This window comes from Magnolia sinica, chromosome 9, assembly GCF_029962835.1.
Source record: "Magnolia sinica isolate HGM2019 chromosome 9, MsV1, whole genome shotgun sequence".
Classification (NCBI taxonomy): domain Eukaryota; kingdom Viridiplantae; phylum Streptophyta; class Magnoliopsida; order Magnoliales; family Magnoliaceae; genus Magnolia; species Magnolia sinica.
This window is the reverse complement of record NC_080581.1, coordinates 77,125,781-77,148,030: the sequence shown is the minus strand read 5'-3', so window position 1 is coordinate 77,148,030 and position 22,250 is coordinate 77,125,781. Positions and strand designations below refer to the sequence as shown.

At 39.0% G+C, this 22,250-nt stretch overlaps 1 pseudogene; it reads left to right on the top strand.

Annotated features, from left to right (window-relative positions):
- The window catches only part of LOC131255176 (uncharacterized), a 164,432-nt pseudogene that overhangs the window by 81,910 nt on the left and 60,272 nt on the right, over positions 1-22,250 (top strand).

The following is a 22,250-nucleotide window of genomic DNA, read 5'->3' as shown; positions in this document are numbered from 1 at the left end:
TTCAATATTAGATGCCTAATATCATGTTACGCCTAGGAGTAAAAGATTAAGCTGACCTTATTCAAGTGGCCCTATCAGTGGAAAACAGTTGGGCAGGTGCTTACCCTTATTTTTTACGGGCCCACCTCCATGTTTATGCAAAACCCGCTCCATTCATTAGATGCCTAAGATTAAGATGTCCTTATTCAAGTGGCCTTATCAAAGGAAAATAGCTGAGATAGAGAGAGTTGCAATTTTCATTTTTATAGAGCCCACTGTGATAATTATAGGAAATCCAATCCAAATATTAGATGCCACACCAAGATTTAGGTCTGGGACTTAAAAACCAGTCCCATTCATTATTCATGTGTGGATGAGAAAACTAGTCGGAAGTTTTCTTATCCGTTGAACTGTTTCTAACATTGTGGACCCCCCTCCGAATGGCCAGAATATCTACAAGGCCGTACCTACCTGATGGACGGCTTGGCTATTGTACATGTTAGCCAGCCTACCACTATTGTTCATGACCTGCCTAGCACACGCGTGTGGGCTTTGCAAATCTCAATGTGGTGACCGTTTGATCATGGAGGTGCGGACCACTTGCTCAATCTGATAACACAATATGCGGGGTATGTTGGGGCCATGGCTCAGTAAGCCATAATATTCATGTGATGGGCCGACCGTAGGTAGACCCTAGCTCACCAACTTTAGTAGATCTTACCCATCCAATGTTGGGCCTTTTTTCAGTTGAAGTAAACCAATGCTGCATTTCATTTCTTTTATCTCCTTTTTGCAGGATACCAATTGAAGGATTAGGATTGTGCAAATGAGGAGATATTTGCATCAAGCTCCTCACACCGTGGCGCTGAATCAGATCATCAGTATCACCCAACCGTTGGGCCTTCTACAAACAGAGGATGCGAGGATACAAAGCATAGGCGCAACAGAAGAGAAAATGAAGAGGTGATTACTCCACCCGTGTGTACGTGGCGAAGGTACCATGCTCCGGACTTTCATCTGGTCGAGCCCACCGTAATTATGCCTTGGACCAAAATCAGGCTACCCACTCATCAGGGTGGTACACAATTTGGGAAGTTTCTTCTACTAGCCCATTCTTCTGTCGCAGGACCACCTGAAGAATGGTCCCACCAATATTTTTATGGTGGGCCCCACGTGATGAACGGACCTGATCACCAAATACCAACCAATCTCAATTTAGTCCAAGGCATTGGTCTGTATACGCGCTGGGATTACCTATGTAAGGAACGGGAATAATATCATGCATGGTCTCCTATCCCATCCGTTTTCAATTCTGACAGATGAGGCTCATAGTTTTCTAATCCAGACCATTGATCTGTTTAAGATAACCATCTAACTAGCATGTTGAATTTATCAGATTAAAAATCTCAATGATCAATGCTATGACCTTTTGCATTTGAACGGAGACGATTGTTGTATTTCTCTTGTTGGGAATCCATTGGTAGGCCACGAAGAGAGAGATTGGGATTTTGGGAATCCATCGGTGGGTGACGAAGAGAGAGATTAGGATTGTCATGCAGGTAGAGGATATTTATAAGGACTACTCCAGCCACCGTGAGGCTGAAAGATTCCACTAATAAAGCCATATAAACCATAAAAGATTCAGTCCATGTATTATATCACCAGGTAATCATGACACACAGAAGAACACAAAGGGAAGATGAGAGAAAGACCGTCTAATTCCTCATTTGATAAAAACTTTGAATCTAATTTTTGCAATCCACTGAAATATATATATATATATATATATATTGAATAATGTATGTTGTCTAATTGTCTATTTTTCTCAATTATACCATTACTAAAGAAAAAATAAACTAAATTTTATAATTATAAAAAATAGTACAATTTTAACACTAATAAAAGTTCTAATTCTAACAAAACTCTTTTAAAGCTTAATTTCTAAAACTAAAACTTTTAGATAAACTTTTGCTGGAAGAATTTAAACATGATCACAAGTTATTTCTTTTTTTAAAAAAAGATGAAAATCTAAAACTTTAAAAATAATAAAATACTTTAATAATAGAAATTACTAAAAATAGTAAAAATTTTCTAAAATCTCTCTTTTTTTTTTTCCGCTAGAACCACGTATTTTCATGAGAGATGGATTGATATGATCTACATAGTGGGTTAGTTGACCCTGGATGGCCCATTACGATAAAGATTGATAGATTGTGCGTTCCGTAACAATGCTTGGATCAAAAGTTATAGTCAATATACTATTCACCTTCTTTTGGTCCAACCACACTAAGAATGTGTATCTCCTGTGCTACATTAGACTCCCTTCACTTGAAATAAATTCATTATTAAGTTATTTAAAAGACTTGGCTCATAGATACTCAGACAACTTTTAGTGTAGATGTTTATTAGGCCTTTACTTGTACTTTGTATTAATCTCTTGAAGTGACACATCATAGGTACTCATACTCTCATTAATTTGACTTTTATGGATAGTTCTGCCACTTGTACTTGTAAATTCTGACGTTCTTTCTGATAATGTAGACAATTAGGTAGACTTCTCCTTGGGATAATATCAATATGGTTTTGTACATCTCTCATGGGAGGTAACTCCTTAGTAGGTTCATCTAGTATAATTGTCTTAAACTCGTGTGACATTAGTTTTAAATCCTCGAGGATATTCATGGGCTTCACATCCTTTCCTTTTCAACTAATGTATTAATCTTTCCTTTCCCTTTAGATTGTTTGACAAAATCTTGTTCATTTATAAGAGACCGTCCCTCCGCTTTAGAAGTCTTGGGTTTGTTCTCCATTCTTATAGGAATGAGAATAATCTTTTTCTACTATCTTTAATAAAAATGAATATATTATCTTGGCCTTTATGTGTAGCATTAACATGGTACTACCATAGTTGACCAAGAAACATGTGATAAACGTCCATATCGAGTATGTCACACATTACTTTATCTTTATAATCTTTAACAATAGAGAAAGGAAGAAGTATTGTTCAATTATATTTGTTTCGTTTATCTCCTTATTTCATCTAATCGTATACAGAGAGGGGTATTTTTTTCCTTTAATTGTAGCTTTTCCACCATAGTATTCAAGATAAAATTTTCGCTGCTCTTAACATCAATGAACATATCACAAACCCTTTGCTTCATGATATACCTCATTTGAAAGATGTCGTACTACTATAGATATATTCCTCCTTTGACATGTACAATTTTCTCATGATCAGAGCAGTGGACTATGATTCACCACTATCTCATGATGGCTTGTGATTCACCACTGGTGTCACACCATGAACATGATGATAGAAAGCTCAATTGCAAATATCATGTTACTTATCATTACGAACACGAGTCTATCTTAAAGTTGTCGTCAAACGGTTAATTGACACCTACAATGCTTGAATGGCTCACCAATTCTCCCACTATAAAGCTTCAAACGATGATATTATCTATCAAAACAAGGAAAAGCCTCACTATGATATTAACTGATGCTAGAAATGGCGTGGAAAAGTGGAGAGGAAGAATATCATCTCTTCTACGTGATATAAACCTTGAATCCACAAGATTTCTTCAATCCACAAGAAAAAAGAGATAAAACTCAAATATTTTATTAAATAATGTCTATTGTCTAATCATTTAATTTTCTCAATTTATTTTTGATAAAGAAAAAATAAGTCAAAATTTATAATTATAAAAAATAACACAATTCTAACTTTAATAAAAATCTTAATTTTAACAAAACTCTTTTAAAGCCTAATTTCTAAAAATAAAAATTGTAGATAAACTTTTGTAAGCATGATTATAAAAAATCTTTAAAATATAAAATAGAGATGGAAATCTAAAACTCTAAAAATAAAAAATACCACAAAAAGCAGAATTATTAAAAATAATATTTTTTTTTCTAGAATCTCATTTTTGACGTAAAATTATACGTTTTATCTTGTAAGATGGACTAACACGGCCACTAACTGGGTCGGTTGACCTCAAATGGTCCATTACACTAAAGATTGATAGGTTATTTATTCCATGATAATACCTGGATAAAAGATTATGGCCAATTTACTATTGATCTTCTTTTGGTTTAAACTGGATGGTATCATTTTATGTGGTAGTGCTGGATTATTCATTATACATGTGTCCTTCTTGGGAAAGGAGCATAGGCCAAAAATCGTACTCACCCAATTGGAGCCCTGACTAAGTACCTTAGGGCTGTCCATTTTAGGATCATATGATTAATGTATATTTTTTTAGGATATACTCCATTGAAGTGGACCCGCGATGAATGCTCCTTAGTCTTCAAGCCTACTTAACCTTGGATCTGTCTCGGTTATGGGTTTTTATCCTAAAATGATGTAGCAAAATAGATATGGACAATGTGGATAAGATCTATATCACAAAGGGCCCCACAGATCTCCTACCCGGACCTAGTCTATCCAAGGTCCATATGTCATGGTGGGCCCCACATATCTCCTACCCGGACCTAGTTTGTCCAGGCTGGGGGCAAGATGCAATCCTCTTCCTCGATCAAAACCCTTACTTATTCGACGCTTTTGGTAGCGAATTGAGATATTTCCTAGGACAGCCACTCGCGTCCCATGCCCACGGGCATAGTCGGAAGCAACATAGAGCTTACCATGATGCCATTGAGAAATCCACCCGGTCTATCAGTTTGTCCAGCTCATGAAAGGACACAATTCAAAAGGTAGGACAGATTCAAAAGTCAAGTAGGCCACGCTACAGGAAACGGTAGGGATGGAAATACCTATTGCTAAGACCATTCTAGGGCCCACCATGACGTTTATATGCCATCCAATCCGTTCACAGGTTCATTCTAACTGAGATAATTGAAAACAAAAACACTAGCCTGATCCGAAATTTGTGTACCCCATGAAGATTTCAATGGTAGGCATTTCATCTCCACTTTATCCTATAGTGTGATTCACATGAGTTTTGGATCTGCCTCATTCTTTTGGTCGTAACCCAATGTGAGATGGATAAACTGATGGACGGTGTGGATTTCTCGCTAACATATCAGTGGGCTCCATTAGCTTCTCACCATGGCAACTTCGGGTGGGTGACTGTGAGGCAACTAGCATCCGTTTTTCTTTAGACTGATAATGGGCAACATAAAAACAAATAATAAATAAATAAAATCCTGCGCCATTCTGTCTGTAAGATAATGCCGATCGAATCCAACCCATCCAAAACGGTAGCCCCACCAAGAAGTTGGGAAGCAATGCCAATTTAATCATCATGTCTAGAGTTACAAAGCTTTTGGATGTATTTTCATTACTTTCCGTGGTGTGGCCACATAATAATAAATATAAACCTGATTTTTGGAGCATTTCATCACTATTATGGGACTCATATGATGTGTGGATTAGACGGAACACAAACAATGATGTGGAGCCCAAACTTACACTTCCATAATATTAAAACTCATGTGAGCCAGTTAATTAAACGCACGCTAATAACCATCGCACAGATGCGACCTCATTTTGAAAAGACCTTTTTTCGCTGACGGATTTACCCTCGTTTTGAATTAGGACCATTGAATATATATTTTTCATTTATAACCGTACAATAAATTTCCACCAATCTGATAGTCAAATATATGCTTCAATTTTGGTTCATGATACATGAACTAATACCATATGAATAGTTTAATTTTGGTTAATTGTATGCCATGAATGTTGTAACTTTTAAATGCATGTGTACATCTATAACAATACGCCAGAGTATCAAAGTTTTCCTCAGAAAGAAAAAGACAAGCTGTTTGACAATTTATCAGAATATGATCTATAACTCTCAGCTTCGAAACCGTACACTTGGCATAAAATAAATGGAATGAAAATCCCTAAATTATTAAAATTAGTTGTTTCCCAGTTACAGTCCAATCAGATTGTTTAAGCAATACTCATCTCTGATTCATTCACACTTGTTTATTAAAATGGGAGCATTGTATTTTTTATTTTTTATTTTATCACCTAAACTTTAATTTGTACGGTTTAAATTCAATTATTTATTTGTCATGCTTGCAATTTCTAAGTGCATGTGTATCATTGCTCATACTCCGCCTGCGTCTTAAGTTTTTCTCTTTATATACAAAGGTGTAGAGGACTCCTATGCTAGGTTTGCACTATAATGGTGGTGATCCATCCTTCTCAATGTGGCCATGGCACTGATATAGAGATTTTCGGGCCATTAAAATTGTGGATTACATTGTTAATGGAGAATATCTCTAAAATTGCCCTGATCAAGCAATTTTAGCCATCTAATTAGTAACTGTCAAATGGATAGTTAGATGTAAAATAGTGAGTGGTCCAAATTTGAGAAAATAAGATGGTAAAATTACCTTCTCTCTGTAAGTTCTTCGTAATGCTGGATCATAGTTGTGGTAGTGATTTGGATGGTCAGGATTCCCATACAAATATATTATGTGTAATTGAAATGTCACAACCAATTGAAAATGTAGAATTATTATAAGAGTCCAGTCGATCAAATGAGTAATTTTAACTAAAATACACAAAAATGGAATTATCGTTAGCTGACTTTATCTAATCAGTGCGCATGGCCGTCGAATCAATGGGTCACTTCTTCGATCAGAGGCGGCATGAAGGATCACAACGGACGCAGATTGACTACTGACACTGTAGTAGCGAGTTGACATTGGACGGTGCTCTGTGGGTCCCACCATGATGTATATGCTTTATCCACGCTGTCCATCCATTTTTTCCAGCTTATTTCAGGGCATGAGCTTCAAAATGAGGGTGATCCAAATCTAAGGTGGAACACATTACAGGAAATAGTGGTGATTAAACGCCTACCATTAAAATAAAAATAAAAATTAGGGCCCACAAAAGTTTTGGATCAAGCTGATATTTGTGTTTTCCGTTCATCCAGGTCTTGGTGACCTAATCAACAGGTTAGATAAAAAAAACAAACATTATGGTGAGCCCTAGGAAACTTTTAATGATGGCCGTTCAATCACTAGTGTTTTCGTGTGGTGTGGTCCACATGAGATTTGGATCTACCTCATTCTTAGGCTCATGCCCTAAATTAAATATCCAAAGTGGATGGACGGCGTGGATAAAACAAATACATTGTTGTGGGGCTAACAGAGAACCGTTCGCCACTGTCAGTGTCAATAACAATTGCGTCTGATAGTAGCCGCGATGAACCTAACGGTCCTGGACCTTTTTGTTACGGTGGTGACTACGTGACCAATGCATGGAGATTGAGACCATTCATCAAGTGGGCCTGAGCATTTACTTGCCCAAAGATCAGGCCTACCATCAAGAGGGCCCCACAAGCATAAGAGAAGCAGAATATACACTTGTGTGTATACCAGTTTTTAGTATGTACTTTTAATTTTACGAATAAACTACTAAGCTGGTGTATCAATGGGGCTTCCACCGCTGCACGCATGACACGTACCTCCAATCCAAAGCGTCCAATGGGTGGGTCTCATGACTTTAGATGGGCTAAGCTGATGGTGGATGACATCTGATGGTTGATAAATGAGACAGCCAGTAACAGGTCCAATTTCAACACCAGATGTCCATTTAAGGCTGGCCACATCATAATATCATTGGGGCAAAAGTAGGACTGGTACACAGATTCAAGTGGTACGTGATGTACGGCCCAAGTGAAAGCTCGTATACAAGTGAGCCCCCATGCCCCCCACTGCATAGATCCAGGATACCCGGGCCAGAAAATCACCGTCCGTTAACAATGAGAACCACGTGTGTGCTGGATTTCTAGCCATTCATTTCTCTGCCACAACCTCATGTGGGGGTGTGGCCATTTGCTAATGTGGATCAATGACTTCATTTGGATGAGATCCACCCCATCCATTAGGTGTGCCACCCTGTGTTTTGACTGAGGCCCAAAAACCAGGCAAATTCAAAACTCAGGTGGGCTACAACATGGGAACATTTGAGATGGTAAGTCCCACCGTTAAATCAACCAAATTGTATGTGGTGTCGATTGTCGTGTGTACATGACATCCAATCTACTAATCTGGCATGAAACAACAGATGAGTGGATTCTATCAAAATTAGAACATTCTAAGACTCATGTGGGCCACACAACATGAATTTCAATGTTTTAGTCATGATATCACACCGTTGTCTATGGTGCAGCACCTAGGTCTTGGATTAGCCTGGTATTTATTCACGGAGAAAATACGGTAGCTCACCTGATGGACGGTATGGATCTGATCATGTACATTTCCCCAAGCGCAGGTGGGTAAATTGTAGGTACGCCTTATGTGTGACTAGGCATGGTTAGTCCGGTCGCGATTTGGCTAGTTACGCTGCCACTAGCCAGGTGACTAGTGGTCAGTTATCTGTGAGCCTCCTCCATAATGTATATGTTTTATCCACGCAGTCCATCTATTTTTACATATCAATTTAGGTTTTGATAAAAATTTAAAAAGAAAAAAAGAAAAAAAAAAAGTATATCTAAATCCTAGGTGGACCACACCATGAGAAAACATTAGTGATTGAATGTCCACTATTAAAACTAAGGTCCATTGTAATGTTTACACTACATCCAACCTGCTGATCAGGTCATACAGACTAAACCTGTATCAAGGGAAAAAATAAATATCAGCTTAATCTAAAACTTTTGTGCCCCCAAGAAGTTCTTAATGGTGGGTGTTCAATCAACACTTTATGGTCCACTTCAGATTTATATCTATTGTAATGTTTTGAAAAAATAAAAATAAAATGAAAGCACGGCATAGATGAAGCATATAAATCATTGTGAGCTCATTGAGCACTGACCACTAGCCAGGGTTACCAACGATTGGTGGTGTTGCCAACGTTTACCCCTAACTTGGGTTCGAGTCCTTACTGCAGTGGTAGACTCTGGTGTTTCAACGCCAGGTTTTGGGTTCGAGACCCATAGGTGGTGAAATCCCACTAGGTGTGTGTGTGTGTCAGGTGCGTGTGAAAAAAAAAAAAACACCTTTACCCATAACAGTGTTGTGTGATGTGTTGATGTGTTGGGAGCCGTGGAGCTTATCCTGATGTATGTGTTTTATATCCACTTTATCCATCTTTTTTGGGAAGCTTAAGTGACACAAGAAGCAGTCAAAACCTTGTTATGGCTGACTGTAGTGTTTATTTGAAATCTAACTTGTTAATAAGGTTATACACATGGGGATAGGGGTGTACATCGAGTCGAATCGAGTCGAGATGGCCTTAGCTCGACTCGGCTTGAACACTGGCTGACCTCAGCTTGAACTCGGCTCGGCTCGGCTCAGTTCGATTCGGTCAGCAGCTCGGGCTAGCTCGGGCTGAGTACGAGCCAATATCGAGCCGAGTTCGCCATTGAGGCATTTCCACAAACACTTAAACTGCAACTTTAAAATCCCACTGTTTTACAAACAGAGGCAATGGTTTTACAGGAATAGACTTCCATTGATGGTTTCAGTATGAACTTGAGCTGCATTGAAGTGTTCGATGTCAGCGACGACACTATCTACCTTATTGTCTTCTCTAACTAGGTGATGTTCTTAGACGCCAACGAGTAGATGGCGTTGATAGACAGATGCAGTGTGGACCTTGATAAGCTGGATGTGATGGAGGGTGGGAAAGTGAAGATGCTGTGAACAAGGGCCCCATAGAAAGATACTAACCAGTGTTCTTCAATTTTTGGTGGGGATTCTTACTTGGGTCCTCCAAACGGAGACAAGAAGATCGACAGTTTGGTAAGCTACACGTTGGCAAAGATCACGGAGGAAGCAACTAATAGAGATGGAAGAAGATGTAGCAGCAGCAGTGGGTTGAGTGTTAGTGGTGTTTGTTCTTATGGCAATAGTGCTGATGATTCTCCTCTTTTCAAGGATGCAGAGAGGAATCTAAGTTTCAATGTTATTGGAGTGAATGGTTATAGGTACATGGTCCAACATATATGGGACCTGCAGATCAGGACTTGTGCTATGAAACTCTCAGGTATTCAAAACCTATTTGAAACTAAACAGTTGGTGAGCAACATCAACCACATTTCGTTGCCACCAACTACATTTCGTTGAGTCATTTTATTAAACAGTTGGTGAGCAACATCAATGGCAAAGTAACCGAGTCACCAAACTGGTTCGATCCGAGTCGAGTTGAGCTGAGGCCTACTTGAACTCGGCTCGAACACATTTTCAAGATAAAAAATTAGCTCGACTTGGCTTGAACTCAACTTCAAACCGAGCTTTTTCGAGTCGAGTCAAGTCGAGCGAGCTAACCGAGCTAGCTCAGTTCGTGTATACCCCTACATGGGAACGAAGGAAAAATACAAATATCAGCAATGCAAAACTTTTGTGGGTCCCAACAGGTTTTCAGTGGTGATTGTTCAATCACCACTGTATTCAATAGCATGGTCCACGTGAGCTTTAGACTCCTTTTTTAAAAAAAAGAAAAAGAAAAAGAAAAAGAGAGTGATGCCTTAAAATGAGCAAGAAGAATGGATGTACTTATATAAAACATGTACATAAAGGTGAGCCTACAACTCCCGACATATCATACACCATAGTTGGGGTGGTGCTGGCAACACCAGCTAATTAGAGAAGCATATTGCCTGTGATGTGGGCAGTGCATAGAGATATCTCCATGCCTGAGGTTGTGGAGTTGAAATAGATGTTCGTAAGGGTGTTCATCGAGTCGAACCAAGTCAAGCTGGCCTCAGCTCGAATTGGCTCGGCCACTAGCTGACCTCAACTCATACTCGGCTCGGCTCAGTCCTTGAGCCTGACTGGTTAGCTCAGCTTGGTTTGGTCAACAACTTGGGCCAATTCGAGCCAAGATCGAGCAGAGTTTGTCATTGCAGCATTTTCACAAACACCTGTACTGCACCTTCAAAATCTCACTGTATTTGACACATCAACAATGGTTTTATAGGTATTTTATCAAACACCTTCTAAGCAATATAAAAATCAAGAAAAAAAAGGGTGTTAGTTTCATATACATACCTTCCTTGCCACCAGTCGTGCTTCTTTAAGTCATTTCATCAAACACTTGGTGAGTAACATCAATATCAAAGTAACTGAGTCACCAAATTGGTTCGATCTGAGTTCAATTCGAGCTGAGGCCAGCTCGAACTCATTTTTGAGCTCAAAAAATCATCTCGACTCAGCTTGTCGTTCACTCCCTAAGTATAGGGTTGTGATGTAGTAATAAACTAGGTGAGACCGAGGTCGAATCCCAAGGAACTGGAACTTGTACGTAATCTGAAACTAAATACAACTAGAACTAAACTAAGATGAAATCTAATTCGAATGTAATTGAGGGAATAATGATAAAATATTTATGTAAAACTTATAAATTTAAAGGTGGAAAACTATGGTACCAAGGATCCATTTGTAGCAATTGGGAAGCTATCTAGCAATGATTCAAGGACACAACTGGAATTAGAGTCTGATCATATCCAATTAGTAGGAAGAGATTTGTCAGATCTCTGAACTTCTTATGGATCTAATCATCAATAGATAAGAATGACGAAGATTTGGAAGTGATTTAGTCACCTAACCATGCCTAGGAGACTATAGTAAACAACAACAATTTACCAATCTCTAAGCCAATTCAGAAGATAATTGTGAAAGTTAGAAAGGGTTCTGTCACTTAGCCATGCCCATGAGACGATGGTGAATAACAGGGTTCCCAAGTTCACAATCGCAATACATGAAAAGAGAAGATCTCAAGCTATCGCAGATCCATTGTAATTTGAGTCACAACAAATCATTAATAACTAAAAATACTCCTTATAATTAAACTAGAATCCAAAAGAGTTTAACAAAACAAGAATAAAAACCAAGCAAACATCCCAACCACGCTACAAGCTTTACCTCTTAGCCCTAGCTAAGAAGTTTAGCCTGTCATAAACATGCTAAAATCTCTTAAATAAAAGCATAAGATAAATCAAGGAAAAGAAAAACCAAAGAAGGAAGAAGGAGAACTCGCTGCCGGCCCGCTCTACGGCCTAGGCTCCACGGCTGCTATCTAATGATCTCCTCATTCTTTCTCTTCCTTCTCTTTCTTTTATAAGAGGGGCCTAGCGGTGGAGCTTTCGCAGCTTCTTTCGCAGTGCGTGCGAAGAAAAAAACGAAAAAGCTTCTGCGTAATATAGAGCTTCCACAAAGCACCCTTGGTGCAAGATCTGATCTGACCAGACTTATTGGTGTCGGTCGGACCCACCCTTAGAAGATTTTGAATGGCTAGGATCATTGGACCGACCCTGGCCATGAACGCAAAGCTGTCTGGAACGTTCGGCTTTCCGGACTTGCGTAAACAGAGGTGCGCTTCTTGCGCTGGCTGCCGGTGGGGCCCATCTTCTATGACTTTTGCGAAATCCACGCCGTCTATCATCTTATCCTCAAAATTTAGACCTGGGATGGGTGGTTTTGGTCATCCGTTGATGTTGCCCACTGAGATAATCAGGCTGCAACGGCAGCTAAACGGTCTTCTTGCGATCCCTGTAGCTATTATATGCATACGCATGGCCACCAAAGATCAGCATAAATTCGATTGGTTTTGCTCCCTCTACCTTATGGATGGTTCGGATCAAGCCTTTGATGCATGGTGGTGGCCCACAAAATCCAACCGGCGACGCACTATTTCCGTTTACGCAACAGGATTTGAATTTGAGAAGGAATGTGCGATCAACGTGTTTTGACCGAGAATTCCTTTATTGGTGCACGTCCATTGCACTTGCACACCTTGCACACCCACTGTCTGTGTGGGTCTCACGAAGATGTTTGTGAGAAATCTTCTCCGTCCATACGCTTTCCTATCGAGTTTAATTATTGAGACCAACTTGGAAGCATATCCAGATATCAGGCGGTCTCCAAATAGATGTTTATGAGCTGATATATCTATTGGGTCACTTCCACAAGGATCCAATGGATAAAGTTTGACATGTACGGTTATTTTATTGTTCTTAGGCCAGATATAAAGTTTTGAGCCAAACGGATGTGAAAACCCTGTGATCTTGCATTCCGGCTGACTTTCAGGCCACTTGAGCTTCAGTTTCTCGATTTTCTCGGATATCTAGCGTTTAAATCCGTCAATCTTGATCCCTTGGAGTCCGTCCCTTTCCTTGGTGACATCAGAGCATTAAATCTATATTTTTAACACCCTATTTTAGTCCAAGCTCCTAAACGCACATTGCTTTACAAGCACAATTAAATTGGGCAGTTAAACATTACCATGTTGGTAAATCTACGAAATAATTGGGGTCTGACAATATTTGACCCTCAACACTCGAAGTCAACTTCGAACTCAGTCGAGCTTTTTCGAGTAGTTCATGTACATCTCTAGATGTTCGTGACAAATCCATTCCATTCATCTATTTGGAAAGACTAAAATATAATAGGATTCTAAAAATTGACAGTTATAAAACTCAAGTGTACCCCATCAACAAAACTGTAGAATATTTATGGAGCTGAAGCTGACCATGATATTTAGATGCCATCCAAACTGTTCATAGAATTATTAGTACTCAAATAAACCGTAATAACAAATATCATCCTGATAAAAAGCTTTCGTCACTGTCAAGCATTCAATCACCACTGTTTTGTACGATATGGCCCACATGAATTTTGGATCTACCTGATTTTAGAATTTTATCATCTTTCAAAACAAATAAAATAAAGACATATATATATATATATATATATAGGCTACACATCTCTATGCCCAGGTCACACTCAATCCACTCCCCCTTAGGCGCGTCCATATACGTTGGGAGTTGAGGCGCGTGCAGCCCACGTAAAGAGGGAGGCTGCCCAAGGCCAAGTATATTTTTAGAAGTTCCTGAAATACCGGTTAGGTAGCTAACGGAAACATAGAGGCTTTAATAGAGAGATAGATAGATGCTCGAGTAGTCCCATATCACACTAAATTACAGTGCTCTCAATTATATTGGGGCACTTACACAGTCCCATTCATTGATCCAGACCGTTCATTATTTCCATCATACATTTCATGGTCAACAAGTAAACGTCACAACACTTAGACAAATATTACCCGTTTGATCAACGGGCTTCAATATGGACGGTGAAGATTGTTCACAAATGATAAGTACGATCAACAATTTGATACATATATTTGTTAGGGCCAATCATAAATTGCTTATTATTCTAAAGAATTGGTTATGTTTGTCAATCATAGTCATCCCATCCATGCCGTGGAAAATAGATAGAAAATAAAGCAATATCATGGATGAGCAATCAAAAGATCAGTAATAATTTTTTTTCATGGCCGACATAACAGACGGTTCAGATTGATCGATTGAACTGTCAAAGTGAACCTATGCAACCAGGAGCACTGTAATTTTTAATTCTCCGAGTGGAGCATCTCTCTTTAATTAAAGCATTCGACGGACCTGCATTTTGTACTACTGAACTGATTAAGATTTAGCAGACTCGTAAATAAATTAAATAAAAAAACGCATGCAACGGTTGTAGACGAACTTCATATGTCGGCATTCCTTTCATGACAACGTGTTTGTATATAAGGTGAGCTGGGACTAAGGTGGAACATGGCATGACGATCACATGGTATGAAAATAAGTAACAAGTTGACAGGAAAGAAATGGATGCATGTTGAGATACTCCTGTTGCATCTAATATCATTTCTGAAAAACAATTTCGAAGTAGATGTTGTTGTGATGTTCTGCATACTATGAAATCATTATTTGATAGACCGGGTCATTTTCCAATGATCCAATCCGTTCATATGACAAGTCTCACTTCGTAGGATGTAAATAAAAGCCTCAGTAGCAAAAGGTTGAAATATTCAATCTACCAAAACCCTATCAAACAAGCAGGTCTCCGCTGCTGCACGTGGCATGTAGCTCCAATCCAAAGCGTCCAAAGTGGGTAGATGGACAGAAGCTGATGTTGCATGACATCTTATCATCGTAAATGAGGCAACTAGTAAGAGGTCCAATTTCAATTAAAAAAATTCATTAATCTGATTTTGGAAATATGATCAATTTTCAGTGGGTCCCACTGCTTGAGGTGTTGGAATTTTATGTGCACGCCACACTCGTGTAGTGTAGTATAGAAGCAGAGTCCTCAGACAGCAGCCTCAACACATGTGCCAATTTAAAAGTTGTGAACACATGTGGCTATTGCAACACGAGTTGTGATAGAGATTTGCTAGAGCCGCAGCTTCACCTCTCATGCTCTAATACGTGTTTGCTTGATACATGTTGAGTACCTGAGCCTCGGAGTACATAGATATGCATGGGAGGGAATTTTGCAGACGTGCACCCAGATGCAAATAACCTTTTCGGCATCCTCTTACAAGACAACGGGGAGATTTTAGGAGCCGGAACATATAATCACTGCAGGCCGAAACGTTGGTCTTAAACTAAGTTACTGTGTGAACAGTACTTACTCCCTGCTCCTAAAAAACTATACATATACTTATACATATATATGGGAAATGACTCTATGCGGTTGAGCTCATGGGAACTGCCTATGAGATCGAGTTGTGTGGGCCCCACCATGATGTTTGTCAAACATCAACACCATGTATTTGATGGGTCCCCTTTAAATTATGGGATATCCCAAAAATCAGCCATATATCTTGATGGGCCCAACAAATGATTTTGAATGTTTTAATGGGAGGGTAACCCCTCTCAATTTTTGTATGTGGTGTGGCCCACACAAGTCATGGATTGACTTGATTTTTAAGCCAGAGGCCACCATGGAATGGTGCATCTGATTGATAGCGTTGATGTTCGATGGGCATCATAATGGGCCCACATGGCTCGACCTCATGGGAAGTTTCCATGAGGTTGACCACATAAGAAATGGTACTAGGAAGATGACCTCATGGGAACATCCCATGAGGTGAGGTCGAGATGTGTGGGCCCCAGATGTGTGTCGAACATCTACCCCATCAACCAGATGCACCATTCCATGGTGGGCCACAGGTTTAAAAATCAAGTTAATCCATGATTTGGGTGGGCCACACCACATACAACAGTTGAGAAAGGTTACCCTCTCATTAAAACATTCATAATCATTTATTGGGGCCACCGAGATGTGGTTCACAAATCCAGCCCAACCATTGTGTGTGTCCCACTTGGATGAGAGGTCACACTAAGTTTCAGCTGCATCCAAAACTCAAGTGGGCCCCATCAAATGCTTTTATGTATTTTAGGCATGTCTTCATATGGCTTTAGATGGTATGGCCCACCTGAGTTCTGCATATGCCTTATTCTTGGGATATTCCATAACCTAAAGGGACTTATAAAATGCACAGTGTTGATGTTCGACGCACATCATGTGGGGCCCATGTAGCTTGACCTCATGGGAAATATAGAGACAGAGGGAGGAATAATCACCTGCACGCAGGTTCTCACAAGAACTCGCTATAACTTTTTGAGAACCCATCTCTTATCATATGAGCCAAAAATTTAAATTGTCCATGTGATGCAGCACCCCATGAAGCACTTAGGACCCAACTTTTACCCCGATTCAAAACTTTGGTGAGCCATGGCAAAAGAGAGGCAAATCAAGTGAGAAAGTATTTCATTTTTTCCACCAAAGTTTTGAATCAAGGTAAAAGTTGGGTCCAGAGTGTTTCATGGGGTGCTACATCACATCAAATCAACGGGTCACTAGAAACCAGGTGCATTTGAATGCCTTAGCCCTTTTGTATATATTGATTCAGGAAAAAAACTCACTTCCACTACCCGAACTGGAGGGTGATGAACGTGCAAAAGCACGCTCAGTGGCAACTATTTATTCACTTCCGGTGGTATGTTTGTCATTGTACCTTTCCTTTTTTTTTCTTTTTTTCTTTTTTCTAGAAATTTTACTTCAGGAGGAAGAAGGGTTTTCACATTTTCATTCACTAAAATTTATCATTGAGGAATTCTGCCATGGTAGCATGCTTCATGGAGTTCTGTGAAGTGTATAGCAGAATATGTCCAATTTACATGTGGTGCCTGTGCATGGTGATCAGCTCATCGATTTTGTGGACCTGAGAAGCAATGGTATCTAACTGTTCTAGCCAAGCATCTGCTGAATGGTCTGAAGAGGACAATTAACCCAAAAAGAGCAAGTGTACATGTTCAGTGGGCAAAACTTGCAATAATTTGGTGGTCAAAATTGTTGAAAAATGGTTATGCCCATAGTTTACCCATACTGTGGCCAACCAGATCATTGGTGCCCGCCAGCACAGTCGTTTGCCACATGTAGTGACACGTGTGTTTCTATGGCAAAGATGTCTTTATATCATAAAAAATGCTCTGAATCATGCTTCACCACAAGTGTGTATCTTTGACTCTATGTAGCATTCTATCTGTAATATCAAAGCCAGATTTCTTTATGTGTAAACCGAAGAACTTTCACTTTTTATTATAGTTGTATATATAACAAGGCAGAATAATGTTAGATGAGGACTCATCATCTGCAACTGAAATGTTGCTTGCAACCTTCTCCAATGCTTACATTGCATGTGTATAAGACATTCGAGCCGTGTGTTATGTATGCTCCATCATGAAGATCTCCTGGCACGCAAATCAGGTCTGTTGCTCATCAGGGGAATAACCTATATGAAAACAACACATGATTTAAATAAGAGTCACCATGCTCTGATTCAACTTACACTTGTGTCCCACCTGATAACTGGATTGGCCTGATTACTGTCCTGGGTGATCATGGTTGTGCCGCCTTAACCATGTCCCAGATTTCCTAATTCCTACATGTTTGTTGCAATGGCATTTTAACGAGTTTCCATGTGATGATCACATGAAACTGGTTGTGGTGATGAATTGTCATGTCAATTAATTATTATAGATTATAGAGGTGCTCATGGTCAATTTTCTGTTATCCAGTGGATGGTTAGACGTTGGATAAAATATCTTGGGGTAGAGGAAGCCAATGAGGCATATGATTTGGAATAATAGTGATCCCAGTTTCAGCCTCAGGTTCTCTCTCATCTCATTTTCTTCAGTTGATGATCTTATGTGCTGTTGATGTGTGGCTGACTTGCAGCCACCCCTTCAAATGACAGGGCAAACAGTGTGAAAGGTTTTACAAGAGCTGACCTAGTTGAGTGGCTGACAATACTGAAGGTGCTTTAGTCATATTTTCTATTGTGCACAATATATGATCTATAATTTATCTGTGTTAAGCATTTTGTTTTTCTACTGACATTCCCGTCACTTTCATGCAAATGACAATCATCATCATCATAGCCTGTGTTATCACAGACAAAAGGGCACCTTTCTTTTATGGAAAAGATTTTTTTTTCCCCATTTTTATACATAAGCTGGTATTGAACGTCAGACCTCAATGTTGAAATGGAGTCTGCCATTGAGCTACGGGCTCGAATCATGGAAAAGACATGATTATAAAGACATTGTTAATTAACTTTGAATTTTGGAGGTGCATTTATTGTAAGGTGAAGTGATGGTATGTCTGTATTTACCTGATAAAGTCGGATGTTTGCTTAGTCGTTATTTCATCCATGTTGCAAGTATGCAAGATGGGTGAGTGAACAATTCTTGATTGAAAAGGTTGAAGTTTTGTAAGAAGTTCAACAGCATCAGATAAAATCAAATCAACCTAAATTCATCCGGGAATGGGTTTATAGAATTAATGTTTGGTTGCCTTATCAACTTGTAGGCTTGGGTCCCTCGCTCATGCCTCGGTGGTAGACTCACAAGAGTTTCAACACGAGGTTATGGGTTCAAGTACCCATTGTGGTAAAATGCCACTGTGGTGTGAGTGCGTGGGGTGTGATTGCGTGTGTAACAAAAATAAATAAATAAATTTGTAGGCTTGAAGTACACCTCTTTATTATAAAGCAATGGGAAAAGATGATTGAGAAATTTAGGACTGTGGACCCCACCTTTTAGCCAGCTGTTTTTATGAAAGAAGACAAACTTTGTTTTGCAACTTAGACCTGCACGTGCTGAGACCGAATTTCAGGACGAAAATACCCCTCCTTTCACGGAAACGGATTGGGTACTCCGCCTGCCACCAGCCAATGGCGGATGGTCAGTGGTCTGTGGGCCCCACTATGATGTATGATTTTCATCCATGCCGTCCATATACTTTTCCAGATCATTTTATGGTATGAGACCAAAAATGAGGTATATCCAAATCTCAAGTGTACCACATTACAGGAAACAGTGTTGAATGAGCGTCAACCATTAGAAACCTTTAGGGGGCCCACTGTGATGTTTGTAAGAAATCCTCCCCATCTAAGTTCATTCATATGGTCACAAAGACCTGGATGAAGAGGAAAAACAACTTTCATAATGATCCAAAACTTTTGTAACCCCTAAAAGGGTTTCAATGGTAGACGTTCAATTCCCCACTGTCTTTTAGAGTGTGGTCCACTTGATAGTTAGATCTATCTTATTTTTTGTCTCAAGACTTAATATGAGTACGCCAAATATATGGACGGTTTGGATATAACACAGACCTCATGATGGGACCCACATAAGCAACACAACATTAAAAAAAAAAAAAGCCATAGAGTGCAGCGGCCGTGCAGTATAGCTACGGTTATAATTCGTAGCCATAGTGTATTAAAAATTACAATTTTTAGGCAAACTCGCTGGACAGTTCTGGACTTTTTCGATAATATCGAAAGCCTTTCGATATATCGAAGGACATATAGCTACAGATTATAACCGTAGCCAGTGTATGCAAAATTTATGTTCATTTTTATTTTTTATTTTTATTTTTTTACATGAAGAACTTTATTCTACCTACAATATTCTCTAATACATATTTATATAAATATGTATATATAAGCATATAAAATTTTTTTCTCTCTTTTTTTCATTTCTTTCTTTATTCATTTAACAAGAATATCTTCTAAACCAGAATTAGTTACCTGACGTACCTTATATGATTTTGGGGTAGGAGAAGCTACTTTAGCCAACCAACCCAGTTATTTTTCAAGATTCCATCAGGTCGATGGTCAAAAATCCATTTCATTCACTTCGTGGTCAATTTTATTAATTTCATTTACTTCACAATCAATTTTATGTTTGCTCGCTCAATTTTCAGTTTGCTCCGCTCAATTTCATGTTTGCCCCGATCAATTTCTAGTTTGCCCCGCTCAATTTCTGTTATGGCGGGCCCTACAAAATTTTTAACGATGAAAATCAATTTTCCCGCTGCTCTTTGTAGTGTGGTCCAGTTGATCTTTAGATATGATTCTTTTTTTTATATATATAATGCTCCCAAATGATCTTGAAATATGGATGAATGTTGTGGATATAATAAATACAAAATTGTGGGGCCCATGTAACTTTGATCTCCTTTGAGCGTGGCAAACATGAAAATTGAGCAGGGCAAATTAGAAATTGAGCAGGGCAAAGTAGAAATTAAGCGGGGCAAACTAGAACTTGAGCGGGGCAAACATGAAATTGAGCTAGGCAAACATGTAATTGAGCGGCGCCAATGAGAAATTGAGCAAGGCAAACATGAAATTGAGCGGGGTAAACATGAAATTGAGTGGGGTAAACTGAAAATTGAGCTGGGCAAACATGAAATTGAGCGGGGCCAACTAGTATATCTACTCCGTCCATTGGTTTTTTCATCTAATATAAGAGGTTGAGCCTCAAATTGAAGCATATCAAAATATCAACTGGATCATACCACTGGAAACAGTGGGCATAATGATTTTCTAGTTTGCCTCGCTGATTTTCGAGTTTGCCCCGCTGATTTCATGTTTGCCCCGCTCAATTTCATGTTTGCCCCGCTCAATTTCTAGTTTGCCCACTCAATTTCATGTTTGCCCCGCTCAATTTCTAGTTTGCCCACTCAATTTCATGTTTGCCCTGCTGATTTTCTAGGTTGCCCCGCTGATTTTTTAGTTTCCCCCACTGAATTTCATGTTTGCCCCGCTCAATTTGCAGTTTTTCCTGCTGAATTTCATGTTTCCCCTATTGAATTTCATGATTTGCCCTACTGAATTTCATGTTTTTCCCGCCGAAAATCAAGTTTGCCCCGATCAATTTCTAGTTTGCCCCGTTGAATTTAATGTTTCCCCCGCTGAATTTCATGTTTGCCTCGTTCAATGTCTAGGTTCCCTCCCTCAATGTCTAAGTTCCCTCCCACATATGGGGTTTTGGTGTATACATAATCCGATGAACATGATGTATTATAGATAAAACATCATTGTGGGGTGTAGCAAGCGTAATTGGATTGCGTACTGAGTTAGCCAGTACGCTCCCATTGTACTAAGTAAACTCAGATGAGCCCACATTGAATGTATGTAGTATATCCACGACGTCCATCCGTTCTTCCATCTAATTTTAGTGGTTTAGCCCTAAATTGAAGCATATCAAAAGATCAAGTGAATCATACCACGGGAAACAGTGTTGATTTGCTTGACATAGCCCAACCTGGCCTGCTGACAGCCCTAGATTTCACAATATATGTTTCTGTAGCACACCTATGTGGTTTCTATTTTTCTAATTAGAATGTTGAGTTTGAAAGTCACATTGAAACATTTAAAGAAGTTATGGTATCACTTTTCCATCTTCAAGGTTGCAGGCCCCATTATTGTATCTTTTGTTGGTTTTTTGGTGACAGGAAGCTGTACACCTAACTGTTAATGTTATTTTTGAAGACCCTGGAGTCTAGGAGTTACTGGCCAAACTTTACCAAAAAGGTATTTTTTAGCACCTCATGTCATCCATTCATATATAATACAATTCAGAAAAACTTGTCTATATTAGGATTTTTTCTTACCCTTTGAAAAAAAAATGGTCCCCATTTTTCCATCTGTAGATTTTTCATTTGTATGTATAGTATAAGTTATCTAAATAGAAAGAAAGAAAAAAGTTGCAGTATCACTCACTGCTGCTGCTAATATTAGAATCTTACATTGGACCACATGCATTAGATGGAAAAACTGAGCTTCCATGTTGTACTTGGACCTTCTTGTGAGATAATTGCTACAAAACATTAACAATTCTATCCATATGTATGGTGTTAACATGCTGTTTCATATGTGTAGTGTAGAAGCACTGTTTGCTGCTTTTATGTTGGTTTACACAGGATACTTTTTTTGGTCTATGTTGAGAAAATGTTGAAATTCTCTTGTGCTATGTTTGAACAATAAGGACAACCAGAGTAGCATTAGTAGAATAACAAGAATATCATTAGTAGAAATAAAGCATGGAACAAATATGTTTTTAAAGAACATATTGCCCAAAGTACACTTTTTAGGTTATTCACCTGAAACAATTGGATGACAACATGTTGAAGCAATATGGAAA